This window comes from Desmodus rotundus, chromosome 3, assembly GCF_022682495.2.
Source record: "Desmodus rotundus isolate HL8 chromosome 3, HLdesRot8A.1, whole genome shotgun sequence".
NCBI classification, from domain to species: domain Eukaryota; kingdom Metazoa; phylum Chordata; class Mammalia; order Chiroptera; family Phyllostomidae; genus Desmodus; species Desmodus rotundus.
In genome coordinates, this window is record NC_071389.1 from 12,830,988 (window position 1) to 12,847,986 (window position 16,999).

The following is a 16,999-nucleotide window of genomic DNA, read 5'->3' on the forward strand; positions in this document are numbered from 1 at the left end:
CGCGGCGGAGGGCGCATGCGCGTTCCCAGGAGCCTTTGCGCCTCCCGCGCCTCTGGGCAGACGGGCGGAGGAAAGGGAGGCTGTCGTCAGGGACAGTGTTTCCACGTCCCCATTGACGCTACTGGAGAAGCAGTCTCAGCCCCTCTCCAGGGTAGTGTCTGCGTACCACTACTCTAACAAGGCGGCGCCTGGAGAGCAGAAGGCTTCTTATTCTCGCCCTCTGGGCCTTCCCCTTTAACCTGAAGGAGTCACGCGAGAGGCTACTCTACGCACACCATAGGTCCGCTGAACTGCGGGGTGGGACCTGAATCCGGGTCACCAGAAAAACCAGCCTCTGCTCTTTAGAGGATTTAACTTGAACCTGGACCGGTTCCGACTCCTTTCCGAGCCCTCCTGACGTCACGGGGCGTTCTGGGCCTTTCCTGAACTAGAACTGGACTACGCATCCCAGCGTGCGTTGCGCGATGCCACCTACTGGATTCGAGGCATCTTGGGATTTGTAGTCTTCGAGGTAGGGGGCGGGGCTTGGTGTGCCGGGGAATGTGCAGATGCGCACGAGTGGGGCGCGGTTTTTCTGGCCGGGAGGGTCAACTTTGCGGCAGCCTGACTCTCCTCGCTGCTGTTGTTGTGTGTGATGATTTCCTAATTCTTCCTTGATGTTCTTCTCTAGTTCTCGTGTTTAAAAGCTGTTCATAAAAATAAAAACAGTTCATTTTTGCAACTTCTGCCCCAGGATATAGAGTAGCCTTACCAGAATGTTTTGCAAACTGTGAAGAGCTGTGCTGGTGTGAGGATTTTGAGAACTTTACATTTGAATGAGAGCTCTGCGGGGATCTAAGCACTAATTTCTGACTCAGAAGTTGTCCTTGGTCTCGGTGCTAACCTCTGCCAGTCATTAGACATTCCCCGAAGGCTCGAGGAAAGTAAGACGTGGCCCCTGGAAAGTAAGGCGTGGTCCCTGCAGTTGGAGGCGGCGAGGTGAGGGCGGTAGAAACAGAAAGTAAGGTCCCAGCCTCGGAAGATTTGGAGTACTTGGAAGGGTTCCCAGAAGCGGTAACTCTTAAGCCCACCCTTAAAAGAGAGTGGAATTTAGCCAGGATAGAAGAAAAGCTCCTTTCCAGGTAAAAGGAACAGCAAGGAGCAAAGGCACACAAGAGAGAAACTTCCTCCCCATTAGGCCACAAACTCTGAAACTTGGAGAGGTGAGAGACAGGCCAAGATTGCCTTTTATCTGAGGGACTCAGAAAGGTTTAAAACTGGTGAATGATAGAAGGGAGATCTGCCTTTTTTTTTTTTTTTTTTTTTTTAGCTTCTTCCCTCTGAATCAAGGTTAGGAAGTAATACAGGCCAGATATAATGAAGGCCTGAACTGGGGCAGTGTAATAAGTATGAAGCTAGGAGACAAATTTGAAAGACACTTAGGACATAGAATTGTTAATTTGATAATGTTGGTCTAATCAATGTCTGTTAACTTTTCTGTTATTTGACTTTTGAGTCTGGGTCATGACCCTTTCCTGGGTGCTTACATCTTGCTGTGTCGCCCAGGGCCTCGCTTAGCACACGATGAAACAGTATCATTAACCTTGAGCTGTCAGTGCTATATGCCAGTTTTCTAACGGGTAATTAAATGAAGAGTTTCTATTGCTGAAAAGAAACAACCAACCCCAAATGGAGTCACTTTTGGTAAGCCCCACCAAGACTTAATACAGACATGCCTTATTTTATTGCGCTTTGCTTTATTACAGATATTGAGTTTTTTACAAACCGAAGGCAAGACCCTCCAGCAAAAAGATTACAGCTCACTAGATTGCAATGGTCTGGAATCAAACCCTCTGTTTCGCCATGATAATGTCTACTTCTGGTTTCAACCTCTTCCAGGAATGGAATTTTAAACCAATCAGTATGGAATATCCTGGTCAACTCTAGTGAGGTAATCTACCAGGTGAGACCCCCTGCCTTTTCTTCAGGGAAGGTAACCCTGCCTGAAATAATCCACTCTTCACTTCCTCGTCCCATCATCCTTCTGCCTGTACAGGCTGACCTCACTCTGTGGTGCTGCACTTGATAGCACTCCGCAGATGTTGCATTTTCTTACAAATTGGAGGCAAGATCCTCCACTAGCAGAAAGATTATGACTGGCTTTATTGTGATACTTGCTTCATTGCAATGATCTGGAGCCAAACCTGCACTATCTCTGAGGTATGCCTTTAAAACCTTCCATTTTGTACAACTATTCAGAGCTCCCTTCTAGTTGTTAGGTAGGATGCTGCCTGATTCATGGATTGTTTTATAATGCCAATTAGATCTTCAAATTTGCTCAACTGAATTTTGTTTTCCAACAATACCAAGTGAGTTAGAAACTACAGAAGAAGGTGCAGGTTTAGGAGGTAGGTGATGGTTTCGGTTTTTGATATTTTGCATTTCGGGTGCATCAGGGGCATCCATGTTAGGACAGCAGACAGGGGCCTGAGTCTTAGGGGCTATCTTGTTCCTGTGTCATGAAGTTTTCAGTCTCTCCTGGATCATTCTTACCAGCATTCAAATATGCTATAGTTTCTCCCAGTTTAACAAACCCCTGTCCTGACTCCCACATTCCCCTCCAGCTACTGTCCCATTTCTGTTCCCCATTATAGCAAAACTGGGAAGAGCTGTGTAACTCCAGTTCCCCTCCTTAAACCCATTTCAAATCAAGCCCTTATCTCTACCACACCCAAACCCATTCATATTAAAGTCACCACTGGCCTCCATATTGTTAAGCTCACACAATTTTACTTGACCTATCCACAGGATTTGACCCAGGTATTCACTGTCTTCTCTCTTCTTTTAACTTGTGTGAGACCACACTCTCCTGGTTTTCCCATTGCTCACTAGCCATTCTTTCTCGCTGCCCTTTGCTGGTTCTTTGTCATCTCATCTGCAAACTTGAGTAGCCTAGGGTTGGACCTCTTTCACTAACTACAGTCACTCCCTACGTGATCTGATCTCCCACGGCTTTAAATGCTAGTAGTGTATTGATGACGTCCAAATTCATATCTCCAGACCTGCTTTTGCCCCTAAAATTCCAGACTGCTATGTCCTGTTGCTTACCTGGCATCTCCAATGTGCTATAGCTGTTGGACACTTTACAGGTCCAAAATGTATCCTTATCCTACTACCAATTTCCACCCCCCTCCCCTTGCCGGCCACAGCCAATTATCCTATAATCTTTCCCATCTCAGCAGAAGGGAGCTCCATCCTTCCAGAAATCTTAGAAGCAACTTTAACTTTTTCTCTTACATCCCCATCCAGTCCTTTCACAAATCCTGTCAACTGTGCCTTCAAAACATACACAGGATGCAACCACTGTACAGTGACTGTTCCCACCCTGGTCTCTCACCTGGGTTGTTGCAAAAGCTTCCTAACTGGTCACCCTGTTTCCACTTTGCAAACTACTTTTGACGCATTCAGTCATGGCACCTTGTCCATACAATGCACAAATTTTTGTGTGTGTGTTTCAGTTGCGTTTTTATCTTTCTTGAAATAATAAAGCACAATATGCTAAAAATGTTGCATATGTTCTTCCATCTTCAATATTAAAATAGCTACACAAAAGTTCACCAATTTCGATAAGTTTTTTAAAAAGATTTATGTAGAGAGAGGGGAAGGGAGGGAGTAAGAGAGGGAGAGAAACACCAATGTGTGAGAGATACATCGATAGTTTGCCTCCAGCATGCCCCCACCTGGGGGCCTGGCCCACAACCCAGGCATGTGCCCTGACTGGGAATCGAACCAGTGACCTTTTGGTTGACAGGCCGGCATTCAATCCACTGAGCCACACCAGCTAGGGCAATGTTTTGTTTTGTTTTGTTTTTAAATGCATGCTGATACAACAGCTGCCACAAAACAAACAAAATTGTTTCAAATGAAGTTAAATACAACTTAGCACTAGTAGAGCAGTCTTAATGGAAAAAACCCAACGAACTTTTTGGCCAACCCAATATAAGGAGAATCAAAGAAGTGAGCATCTCAGAAGCTTAGGGAGGAAAGTTTCAGAAAGATGGGAATGGTCAGCAATGTTAAACGCCACTCTATTTTCTTTTACATTCCTTGGCTCCCTTCACAGTAAAATTATTGAGAGAATTATCTGCCCCCAGCACTGTCCAGTGGAAGTATATTATGAGCCACATGTAATTTTAAATTTTCTGGTAGCCACATTTTAAAAAGGAAAAAGAAACAGGTGAAATTATTTTAATATATTTAACCCAATATATCCAAAATGTTTACATTGCTATATGAAATCAGTATTTATTTTTTAGGTTTTATTTATTTCTAGAGAGAGGGGAAGGGAGGGAGAAAGAGGGAGAGAAACACTGATGTGAGAGAGAAACATAGATTGGTTGCCTCTAGTAGGCGCCCTGCCTGGGACCAAACCTGCGTGTGCCCAGATCACTAATTGAACCAGTGACGTTTCAAACCAACTGAGCCACACCGATCAGGTCTGAGATCAGTATTTTTAATATGTTAACGAAAGATTCTACCTTTCTCTCGCACTACATCTTGGAAATCTGATGTACATTTTACACTTACAACTCATCTCAATTCAAACTCACCACATTCACTAGCCACACATGGTGAGTGGCTCCAGTAGTGGCAGCACAGGTCTGTACTCCAGACTCCCTCAACTCCTTTTCTCCCTGCAACCAACTCCAGTCTGCCTGTGACCTTACCCCTCCTTGACAGCTGCTTTTATCAAGGTTTCCAGGATTCCCACATCATCAAAACCAGGGGTCTCTGTCCTTAGCTTTCTGCAATCACCAGCGCAGATGATCTCCCTTGCCACCTTGAAATGTCCTTCCCCTTGTTTCTGGGCAGCATCCTCTCCTGCTTTTCCACATCCCTCAGTGGCTGCCCCTTCTCAGTCTTCTTTGTCCCCTCCTCCTCTTCCATTTGGCTCGTAAATGCTGGTATAAAGGGAAAACTCATTCCTGTGTGCCTCCTCCACTCTCAATACTCCAATACTACTTCTGATACCCAGATGTCTGAGTTTCCCACTCATCAAGCAATTCTGTGATACCACTCGGGTGTCCTACAATTTAACTCGGTTCTGACACTGCCTACCTGGATAAAGCACCGAATCACACAGGTTAGGGTTCAGTCTTACAAGGCTGCACACACACCCTTCAGACATTAGTTGCAAGTTAAGGTTCTCACCTGTGCTTTTGACCAACTTACCTGTAGCTATAATTTGGAGGTTCCCACAACCCCTCCCCCCACCTGGGGTTACATTAATTTGCTAAAGTAGCTCACAGAACTCAGGAAACTGTTTTAATTGCTAATTGTCAATTTATTATGAAAGGATGAAACTCAAGCCCTGACTGGTGTGGCTCATTTGGTTGGGTGTCATCCAGTAAAGTGAAAGATCACCAGGGGGGTGGGGGGCATAAGGAGAGCTAAATGGTAATGGAAATAAGTAAGTAAGAAATAAATACAATTTAAAATTTAAAAAGAAAGAAGTTTTGCCAGTTTGATTCGTGGTCAGGGCACATGCCCGGGTTGCAGGCTAGTCCCTGGTTGGGAACCGATTGATGTCTCTCTCTCACATCGATGTTTCTCTCCCTCTTTCTCTTCCTCCCTTCCCCCTCTCTAAAAATAAATAAATAAAGTGTTTTAAAAAACGATGAAATTCATGAACAGCAGATGGAAGCGATGCGTTAGGCAAGGCCTGCGAGAAGGGGGAGTTTGCAAACCGTTTCTGAGAGCACCACCTCTGTACCACAGCTGACCCGCCAGGAAGCTCTCCGAACCTTGTCCTTCTTTGGGGGGGTTATGGAGACTTCATTACATAGGAATAATTGATTAGATCATTGGCCACTGGTGATAAACTCAATTTCCAGCCCCTCCCCAGAGGTGGGGCTAGGGCTAAAAATTCCAGTTCTCTAACCATGATTAGTTCTTCCAGCAACCAACCGCCCCATCCTTAGGTTACCTAAGGGGCTTTCCTAAAGTTAACTCTTTGACATAAACTGGTGTGATTAAAGGCGGCTTGTTATGGCCCTGGCCAGTGTGACTCGGTCAGTTGAAGCATTGTTTTGTAGATCAAAGCTTCACGGGTTTGATTCCTGGTCAGGGCACCCAATGTCTGGGTTGCAGGTTTGGTCCCCAGTCGGGGCCTGCAAGAGGCAGCCAATCAATGTTTCTCTCTCACATTGATGTTTGCCTCCCCCTCTGTCTAGAATCAGTGGGCATGTCCTCAGGTGAGGATAATTAATAAATAAATAAATAATAAAGGGGCTGGTTATGAATAGAAAAAGATACCTTTATCATTTTAATCACTTTGGAATTCCAAGGTTCTTAGAAACTGTGGTAGGAATGGAGGAAGACCAAATATACAGGCTCTGGCACAAATAATGCCCCCTTTTCATTACAAAATCATTAGCGTGTAATTCTGTAACATAACAATATCACACTCAAGCACACCCTATGGCATTTTAAGTGAAATTTTCAAATTAAAACAATAAATTATTAAAACTATATTATTACCCTACAAACCACACTCAAGCAGGCGTTACTCCTGCTGGACCCTGTATGTTTCTCATAAATCACAATATCACAGCTGGAATTCTTCTAGACTTTGTTCTGGACACTCCTACGCCAGTCAATAAAAAAAGAAACAAGTATAAGATGCCAAAAAGACATTTGACGAAATCCAGCACCCATTTATGGTACAAACTCTCAGCCAAGTGGGAATAGAGAAAACATACCTCAACATAGTAAAGGCCACGTAGGACAAACCCACAGCTAGCATCACACTCAACAGGGAAAAACGAAGAGCTTCCCTTGGGATCAGGAACAAGACAGGGACGTCCGCTTTCACCAATCTTACTCAATGCAGCACTGGAATTCCCGCCACAGCAATCAGACAAGAAGAAATCAGAGGCATCGAAATTGGAAAGGAAGAAGCAAAACTGTCACTATTTGTAGATGATATGATACTGTATATAGAGAACCCTAAAGATGCCCCCCCAAAATGACTAAAACTGATAAATGAACTCAGTAAAGTAGCAGGATACAAAATTAATGCTCAGAAATTGGTTGCATTTTATACACCAATAATGAACTATTAGAAAGGGAAGCTAAGAAAATAATCTCATTTACAATTGCATCAAAAAAATAAAATACTTTAACATAAAATTAAAATACTTTAAATTTTAAAATAAAATTTAACCAAGGAAAATATAAGACATTGAAGAAAGAAATTGAAGAACATACAAATAAATGGAAGTGTATACCATGCCCATGGATAGGAACAATTAGCATAATTAAAATGTTTGTACTATCCAAAGCAATCTAGATTCAATGCAATTCCTATCAAAATACCAATGGTGTGTCGGGGAGCTTTACCGCAGACCCCCGTCTGCCCAGATGAAGAATAAGTCTACCAAGACATGATCTGCTTGGAGAGGAGAGGTGGCCGATCTCTCAAAGGAGAAGGGCCCGAGCCTTTTCCCCTATAGGCTTTTATTAGGTTCATTCATACAGGAATACAGGTAAAGCTCATCAATCATTGTCAGTCAGTAAGGGTTAAACAATACATAATTTACAGAGAACTTTGAGGGCTTATTCTAGTTATGTTCAATTAGTTAAAGGGCTATAAAACCTTGGGCGCCAGACTCATCTCAGGTCTGGACCCTTATCTTTTAAGCTGAGGGTATAAATTAAGTAGGTTTCACAGGAATGTATGTATTTTTTCTTAGGCCTGATTCCCCAGGGAATCCGCCCCTCCCAGCACAGGACTGAACTGCCCTCTGTTATTGCTTCAGGCTTAAGTCAGGCAAGGGAAGTAAGGCAGCCAAGAGATTAGGAGACTTCTTGCAGACAGAATGAGGACTCAGGCTATTTCAAAGCTGAGGGGCGAGGGTCCATCACCCCCTTTTTCTATAGCCCCCCCGAGTCCTTCCCTGTGAGCTTATTCCTGGTGACCAGAGCCTGTCTTAGGTTGATCCTCCCTTGAGGAATCTTACCTGTCATTAGCTAACTGGTCAAGCTCAGGGCCAAGCAGGGTGAACTGGGCAGAGGTAGCACACCTGCCAGGGAGATAAGCTTTGTCTCCTTAGTGGCTTATGGTCCCAACTCTGACTCAGCCTTAACCCTGGGGGGTTACAGCCTCTGAAACCAGGCAGGGCAGTTCCCAACAATGGTGTATTTCACAGAACTAGAACGAATAATCTAAAAATGTATGTGGAACCACAAAAGAACCTGAATAGCTGCTATCTTGAGAAAGAGGAACAAAGCTGGAGGCATCACACTACCTGATATCAAACTATACTACAAGACTATATAATTAAAACAGTATGGTACTAGCATTAAAAAAAAAAAAAACAGATATATAGATCAATGGAACAGAATAGAGAGCCCAGAAATAAACCCATGTCTATATGGTTAATTAATATTTGACATGGGAGGCAAGAACAGACAATGGGGTAAAGAATCTATTCAATAAATGGTGTTGGGAAAATTGGACAGATATACTAAAAAAAAAAATTAAATTAGGTCACCTTCTTACACATATACAAGAATAAAGTCAAAATGAATTAAAGATTTAAATATAAGACTCCAAACCATAAAACTCCTAGAAGAAAACATAGGCAGTAAAATCTCAGATATTTCTACTACCAATATTTTTTCTGATATATCTTCTCTAGTAATGGAAACATGAAAAATAATAAACAAATAGGACTACGTCAAACTAAAAAAGATTTTTTGCACAGCAAAGGAAACCAACAAAATGAAAAGACAACATAATGAATAGAAGAAGACATTCACCAAGGATACATCTGATGAGGGGTTAATATGCAAAATTCATAAAGAATTCACACAACTCAACACCAAGAAAACAAACAATCCAATTGAAAAATAAGTAGGGGACCTTAATAAACACTTGTCCAAAGCAGACACACGGATGGCCAATAGACGTATGAAAAGATGCTCAGAGGCACTAATCATCAGAGAAATGAAAATTAAAACCACAACGATATATCACCTCACACCTGTCAGAATAGCTATCATCAATAAATCAACAAACGAGTGCTGGCGAGGATGTGGAGAAAAGGGAAGCCTTATGCACTGCTGGTGGGAATGCAGCCTGGTGCAGCCACTATGGAAAACAGTGTGGAGGTTTCGCAAAAGATGAAAAATGAACTGCCGGCGATTCCACTTCTGGGATTTATCTGAAGAAACCCAAAATACTACTTCATAAAACTATCTGTACCCTATGTTCATTGCAGAATTATTTACAATAGCCCAGATGTGGAAGCAACCCAAGTGCCCATCCACAGAAGAGTGGATGTAAAAGTGGTGGTATACTGGAATCTGATGAACAAAATAGACGAACGAGAAAAACGGGACCAGAGACATGGAAACATGAAACAGACTGAGAGCTGTAGGGGGAATGGTGGAAGGAAGGGGAAGGGATTAGTCAAAAAACATGGATGAATGACTCATGGACGTGGACAATGGGGAGGGGATTGGTTGTGGGCTAGAGGTTTTGCACTTTAAATAAAACTTAAACTCCTTTTCATGACCTACAGGGCTATAGTAGGCAGGACGATGCCTCCCCCAAAAGGATGTTGCTATAGATTGAGTATTTTGCCCCCTTAAAGCTCATATGTTAAACCTCAATGCCTAATGTCATGGTATTTGGGGGTGGGACCTTTGGGGTGTTAGGTTATGACGGGGGGCGCTCATGAATGGGATTAGTGCTCTCATAAAAGAGATTCCAGAGAACTCCCTGGACCCTTCCACCATGTGAGGACACCGTCCAAAGACGAGAAGACAGGTGTCTATGTGAACCAAGGCATGAAATCTGCCAGGGCCTTGATCTTGGAGTTCCCAGCCTCCAGCACTGTGAGAAATAACTTTATGTGTTTACAAGCCACCCAGCCTATGGTATTTTTATTCAAGCAGCCTAAATGGAATAAGACAGATGTCCATGTCTTAATTCCCAAAACCTGTGAGTATGTTACCTTGTGTGGCAAAAGGGACTTTGCAGTGAGATTAGGTTAAAGATGTTGAAATGGAGAGATTATCCTGGATCCCCTGAATGGGCCTGATGTAATTACAATGGGGAGGCAGGAAGGCCAGAGTCAGAGAAGATGCCCCAGGGCTGACTTTGAAGGTGGAAGGAGTCACAAGGAATGCAGGCAGCCTTCCGAAGCTGAACCAGGCAGGGAAGTGATTCTCCCTTAGAGCGTCCAGCAGGAATGCAGCCCTGCCAACATTTTGATCTTGGTTCACTGACACGCATTTTAAACTTCTGACTTCCAGAATTAGAGATTGTTTTTAAGCCACTAAATTTGTGGTAATTTGTCACGGACCCTTTACAACCTGGCCACTCCTAACTCCAAACTCATATTAGTATCGTCCCCTGTGCACTGTGCTTTAGCCACTATATCTAGTGCTTTCCTGCCTCAAGGCCCTTAGCAAATGCTATCCTCAGTGCTCATAATGCTTTTCCCCAGACATCTGGCGCCCTCAGATCGCAGCTCAGATATCACCTCCACAGAGAAAGCCTCTCTGGTCAGCCTGTCAGGAGTGGATGCCCCTCTCTCACCCCCACAATCACACTCCTGTTTGTTTCTCTCAATGCTCCATCTGAAGCGATCGTGCTCATTTTATGTTTCCTTCTGCATTGTCAGCTCCTTGACTAGCTGACTAGCACAACCTTGCCGCCTTGTTCATTGCTGTGTTCCCAGCACCAGAAACAGTGTACACCGTAGGTGCTCAAGACATAGTAGGTGCTTACTAAATGAATGAAGGTGAATGTGCATCAGTCTGATTAAAGATTAATATTCTAAGTCCAGAAGTGGTTAGGAGTAGAATCTTTTTCCTAGATGAGCAAGGCTTGAAACCTAGACAGATTTATAAAGTATATATAAAACACAAACAGTTTTTAAATGTCATCAACCTTTTTTCCAAGATCCAGTGGTAAACGAGGGGAAAAAGTCCCACGCCAAAAATTGAAGTGAAGGGTTGAACTGGCTCACCACCTGGGGAGGGTGGGTGGAGCCAGGGCTGCCTCATCCATGAAGTGCCATTCACGCAGGACACTGTAGATGCTACACTGACATTCTTCCCTGCCGCCACTATGGATTAGCACATATTCTACAGCTGAGTTTCCCTTTGACGAACATAGTATGGACTGGTACACCCAGGAGTTATTTACTGATAAGGATGGTGGAGGCAGGAGCTAAGACCTACGGTGAACCATGTTATATTCACTCCACCGGCTTTAATGTAGTAATGTGGGAACTGACCAGAGGTAGCCTTTTGAAAATTACTTGCATTTATTATAGAATGATTCAATGTAATAAGGATTGTTGGGAACCGCCCTGCCTGGTTTCAGAGACCATAATGTCCCATGGCTAAGGCTGAGTGAGACCTTGAGACCCTAAGCCACTAAGGAGACAAAGCTTATCTCCCTAGGAGGAGCACCACCTCTGTCCACTTTACTTCACCCTGCCTGGCCCCCAGTGCATGACTGGTTAGCCAATGATGGGTAAGATTTCTCAAGGGAGGGACGACCTAAGACAGGCACGGTCGTGAGGGGGCCGTCAGGGAAGGACTTGGGGGGCTATGGAGAAAGGGGGTGATGGACCCTCGCCCCTGGCTTTGAAATGGCCTGAGTCCTCATTCTGTCTGCAAGAAGTCTCTTAATTTCTTGGCTGCCTTATTTCCCCTACTTGACCTAAGCCTGAAACAATGCTGGAGGTGGGTGTGGCCCTGTGCTGGAAAGGGCAGGTTCCCCAGGAGATCAGGCCTAAGAAAGAATGCATAAAATCCTGTGAAACCTTCTTTGCTAATACCCTCAATTTACATGATAAGGGTCCAAGCATGAAATGAGTTTGTTTCCCCAAAGTTTTATGGTCCTTTAGCTATCTGACCCTGACTCTAAATAAGCCCTCAGAATTCTTTGAATGTTATCTATTTGATTATTACTGCCTGACAACAGTTAATGAGCTTTCCATACACACCCTGTATTCCTATGCAAATTAAGCCAATAAAAGCCTGTCAAGGCAAGTCAGCACCTTTTCTCTGGAGAGAGAGCCCCAGGCGCTCCTAGGCACTCTCCCCTTGAGAGAGTGTAGTGCAGTCCCTTTTCCTCCACAGGACTTGGTAGTCCGTGTGAATCTGTCTTGTCTCAACCACAACACTGAGGACACTGTTTGCTGGTGACAGCCTCAAAGGATGACCCAGTATATTAACATCCACTTAAAACAAACTTTTCTATTAACACACCAGTCACATGCGCACATATTCGTATCGGGTGGGATAAAAGGCCATAGTGGCCTTAACTTCTACGTGGTGACTTTGATGGTCCATTTGTCACCTTCTCAGTATGAATGTTCCTTCTCTTTCTCCTCAGTCACTACTGAGACCGTAACTGGGGATGGATCTGGCACGATCCTCTGGCTGGAGACTGGCCCTCGGGTATTAGGAGAGTGAAGGACCGTATGCCCTCCTGCTGCATCAGGATTAGGGTTCTTACTATGGAGACCTCCCTTTCTGTGTATATTAGTTTCCTAGGGATGCCGCAACAAGTTAGTACAAACTAGGTAGCTTACAACAACGGAAATGTATTATTTCACATTTCTGGAATCTGGAAGTCCAAAACAAAGGTTTCCGCGGGCCATGCTCCCCATGCAGTCTCTAAGAAAGGATTCTACTTTGCCTTTTTCTGCTTCCGGTGGCTCCTGATGTTCCTTGGCTCATGGCTACATAACTCCATTCTCTACCTCCATCTTCACAGGGTCTTCCTTCCTTTGTGTATATCTCTGTGTGCCCTCTCCTCTTCATATGAGGACACCCGACATTGAACTTGGGGCCCACCCTAATCCAGTAGGACCTCATCTTGATTTATTACATCTGGAAACACATTATTTCCAAATAGTCTCACTCTGAGATTCTGAGTGGGCATGAATTTTGGGTGGACACCATCCAACCCACCACACTGTGAGCGATGGCTCTCTGCGTGTCGCTGTTCACACTCTTGCTCTGATTGGTTAGAGGCGGTTTAGCAAGCCCTAATGTGTTGACCCTTGATCCAATTACTGCACACCCTGGCTCTTGCCACCTCACCCACTGCACTGCAGATTTTACAGAAATGCAAATGAGAGACAACACTAGTATTTTGACACTGCTAAATGTGAGCTGGCCCTCACTGGGGTGCAGACAAGCCTCAATAGCTGGAATCAATAAGATGCTGTGACCAGAATTGGGGCCTCATTCAGAAACACGTGCACTCTACAGTCTGCCCCAACCGACTGTGTTACACTTATGCTTTACCACAAAGCTGAGTCAGTATTACCCGGATCGTAGCAAAGAAGGCATATCCTTAAGTACCTGATGATGTTGCAACGTGTCCTGTCACTAAGGTCGTACCATGAGTCCCACAAACGCCCACGGCACGGCGTCTTACCACGCCAGGAAGAGACAGGGTTCCAGCCATTGTTATTTTTGTTGTAATTATTCCAGGTTTCTCTTTAGCTTACCTTGGCTACGTGCAAGTTTATCCTTCTGCCTGGAACACTGACATCCCTCCCTTCACCTGGTTAGGTCCTTCTCAGACCTCGGGTTTCGGCTCCGACGATTCTTCCTCTGAGAGGCAGACTGGTCCCCCATTTCATCTCTGTGCCTCGACTTCTTCGCCTGTAAAATGGGAATGACAGTAGGACCTACTTAATGGCACTACTGAAGGGTAAATGAGCTGATACATGAAAACGGTCCCTAGCAAACAGAAAGCACCCAACACATGAATTGTGATTAATGCAATCATTGATGATAATTTTTAATAGTAATTATTATTTATTCATTTTATTAATACTTGTTAATTTTATTGTTCTCTGGCTTCTCTGCTCTAGAGAAGGCTGGGTTGACCCCTCTTCCCACAGCCTCGGCTCTTATAATGCTGAATCGTATTTTTGCTTTGCTTGTCTGCTAGTCTCTGGGCTGTTTGAGAGCAAGGGATGTCCTTACCTCTATACTCCAGCTCCTAAGGCAGGGCCAGCCACTGTAGGACTCAAGGTCAAAGTGGGATGACACTGTAAGAAGAGGATGGGGTCTGTAGCTCCGTGGAAATGAGCAGTCCTAGCTCAGCTTCCCACTTCAGGGGCTCCTTTGAACAAGGCCCCCAACCCCTCTGGACTTTGGCTTCCCCTCTGTGGAAGGAGATGATCGGACCTGCCTCAGGGCTTCCACCTCCAGTGAAGGAGTTGTACTGCCACAGCGAACATTTTAAGTGAAGACATTCAAAGCACCAGGCTTGGCACTGGTGTCAGTGAATAGCCCTTTACTAGTGGCTTCCCGAACTGTAAGTTGCCTGAAAGAATGTGACGGATGAGATGTGATATCCTTGATACAGAAGCGTCAGGCCAAATCCAAGACTCAAAGAAGGTCTAAGTATTCATCTGAAACTCATGTGGAATGGTATTGAGTGTAGGCTGTTATTTAAAAGGAAAAAGAAATGGTCTGAGGGGAAAAAGCCCTGAGAGATAATCCGCCTACTGACCCTTTGTACAGAATAGTAAGGGCACGTTGGTTGGGCGGGGCAATGGTCCATCCCTACAGTTACCTGATCATGCAGCCATGAGACAGAGCCTCAGTCCTGAGATACTGACAGCTCTTGGCCTCTCGGTGGGCTGCCACCATCAGGGCATCTAAGCTGAGGGGCATCCTGCAGCCTCCCAGTGGCTGTGTCTAGGATGCCCAGCAGGGTTCATCTTCCTTGCATTGCTGGCTTTGACTGCCCCCTAGTGGACATTTTCCCCTCCAGAACCATGGGTACTAGCTGAATTCTCCAGAGGCAGGGAGGGTTAGCGCACCGCCCAAGCCCCTTGTCCTCTCCTCTTCTCTCTCTATGCTCACTCATGTGGCAGTATCACCCCACCTTGTGGATTTACATGCCATCCATGTACTGACTACTTCCAAAATCATATCCCCAGCCCACGCTTCCCCCCCTGAACTCAAGACCTGGAGATCCAACCACCACTTGTCTTCTCCCCTGGAACATCTAATAGGCATCTTGATCTGAATGTGTCCCAAACTGAGCTCCTTATTATCCCCCAACCCTGCTCCTACCCCATGGGCTTCCCCATCCCAGTTATGGCAATAACATCCTTCCAGATGCTCGGGTGAAAAACAGGGTGCCATCCTTGACTCACCTCTTTCTTTCACACCCCGAATCTAACCTGCCAGCAAATCCTATTGGCTGTACCTTCAGAATATGTCCAGAATCCGACCACCTCTTGCTATCCTAGTCCAGGCCACCATCATTTCTAGACTTAGTAATAGTCTTCTATCTGGTCCTGAGGCATCTGGCCTTGTCCAGTGGTTCTCGTCTCAGAGAAAAGGCCAAAGTCCTCACACTGACCTCCAGGGCCCTGTGTGACCTGACTCCTCTAGCGGTCTCCGCGTTGCTGCATTCACTCCACACTGGTGCTGCCTGGGCCAGGCATGCCCCTGCCTCAGGGCCTTTGCACTTGCTATTCCCTCTGCCTAACATGTTCTTCCTTCAAATAACTGCATGGCTGACTCCTTCACTTCCTTTATATCTTTCCTCAAAAGACCCTCTTCCTCGAGATCCCCTAACCCCTTGGCTATCTTATCAAAATTTCAACATCTCTCTGACATTTCATAGCTTCCAGCATTGCTTTATGTATTTTCTTCTTAATATTTATCATTATTCAATATACTGTACATTTTACTCATTTATTCTACACTGGAATGTAAGTTCCACAAGGATAGAGTTTTGTTTACTTTGTTCCCCAAAATATCTCCAGTGCCTATACAGAGACTAGTGATATTTGAAAAATGAATTTACATCCTTCTTTTAACTTAATCTTCCCAATAGCCCAATAAGATACTTTAGTATTGCCCCTATTTTATAGAGGATAAAATTGAGACACAGAGAAGTTAAGTCACTTTCCCAACACAGCTAGGAAAGGAAACCTGGGGGAATATTATACCCGCCCCCCACCTTACCAAACTTATGTATTCTCATCACTTGTATTCAGATGTCTCATCATGTTAATGAAGCTCACAGGAGTGCCCTTTTGACCCTGCCCAGCGTGGCACGGTTGGTTGAGCATCATCCCGCAAAGCAAATGTCGCCAGTTGGATTCCTCGCCAGGGCACAGGCCTGGGTTGCGGGCCCAGTCCTCAGTGGGTGCGTGCAGAGACAACGTATCGATGTATCTCTCACACATCGATGTTTCTCTCCCTCTCTTTCTCCCTCCCTTCCCCTCTCTCTAAAGATAAATACATAAAATCTTTATTAAAAAAGAGTCATCTTTCAGCAGAACACGCACAGGCATTTTACAATGTGACAGACACGACTGTAAGTGCCCAGCCTGTATCAAGTCACCCTCACAACGTGCCCATGAAGTTGGAGCCATCATTGTCCCATGTTTCAGGTGAGGAAACTGAGACTTGAAAAGTTTCAGTTTTATACATTAAGGTTCTGTGTAAGAAACCTTTTGAACAAAAACTATTCTACTAATAACAAGTTTTGAAGAAGCCTGAAATGGTTCAAACCCTTTCTTTTACACACGGGGAAGTGAGACCCTGAAAAGGGGGGGCCATCTGCTCAGCACCGAGTGTGTTCTTATCTCCTGGCTCCTCCTGTGCCAGACGCTGCGCCACGACCCAGGGGTACGGAGGTCAACAAGGTAGTCATGGAATGTAATCTCAGTGGGGGCCCACAGGCCGTATGTACAAGATCTAAATAAGCAAATGATTCCAGTGAGTGCTGACACAGTGCATTTGGGGAGATGTGACTGGGTGACACGGAAGGAGGGTGCTAATTCCGAGTGAGAGGTGCTCAGGGAAGTGTGGTCTAAGGAAGCGATACAGGACTTGAGGCCTGAGTGACATGAAGAAGCCAGCCATGGAACCCTATGGGACAAAAGCACTCCAGGTGGAGGGAACCGTGGCTCCGAGGCAGGAATACTTTGTAATAGAGCTGACT

General features: G+C 44.9%; 1 long non-coding RNA gene across 1 annotated transcript; it reads left to right on the forward strand.

Annotated features, from left to right (window-relative positions):
• The first annotated feature begins 16 nt into the window (after nt 1-16).
• On the forward strand, nt 17-16,446 carry LOC128780430 (uncharacterized). The gene is made up of 4 exons (XR_008426322.2): nt 17-511; nt 1,746-1,942; nt 16,047-16,198; nt 16,332-16,446. It is a non-coding gene; the product is annotated as an uncharacterized lncRNA (long non-coding RNA).
• Nucleotides 16,447-16,999: the final 553 nt, after the last annotated feature.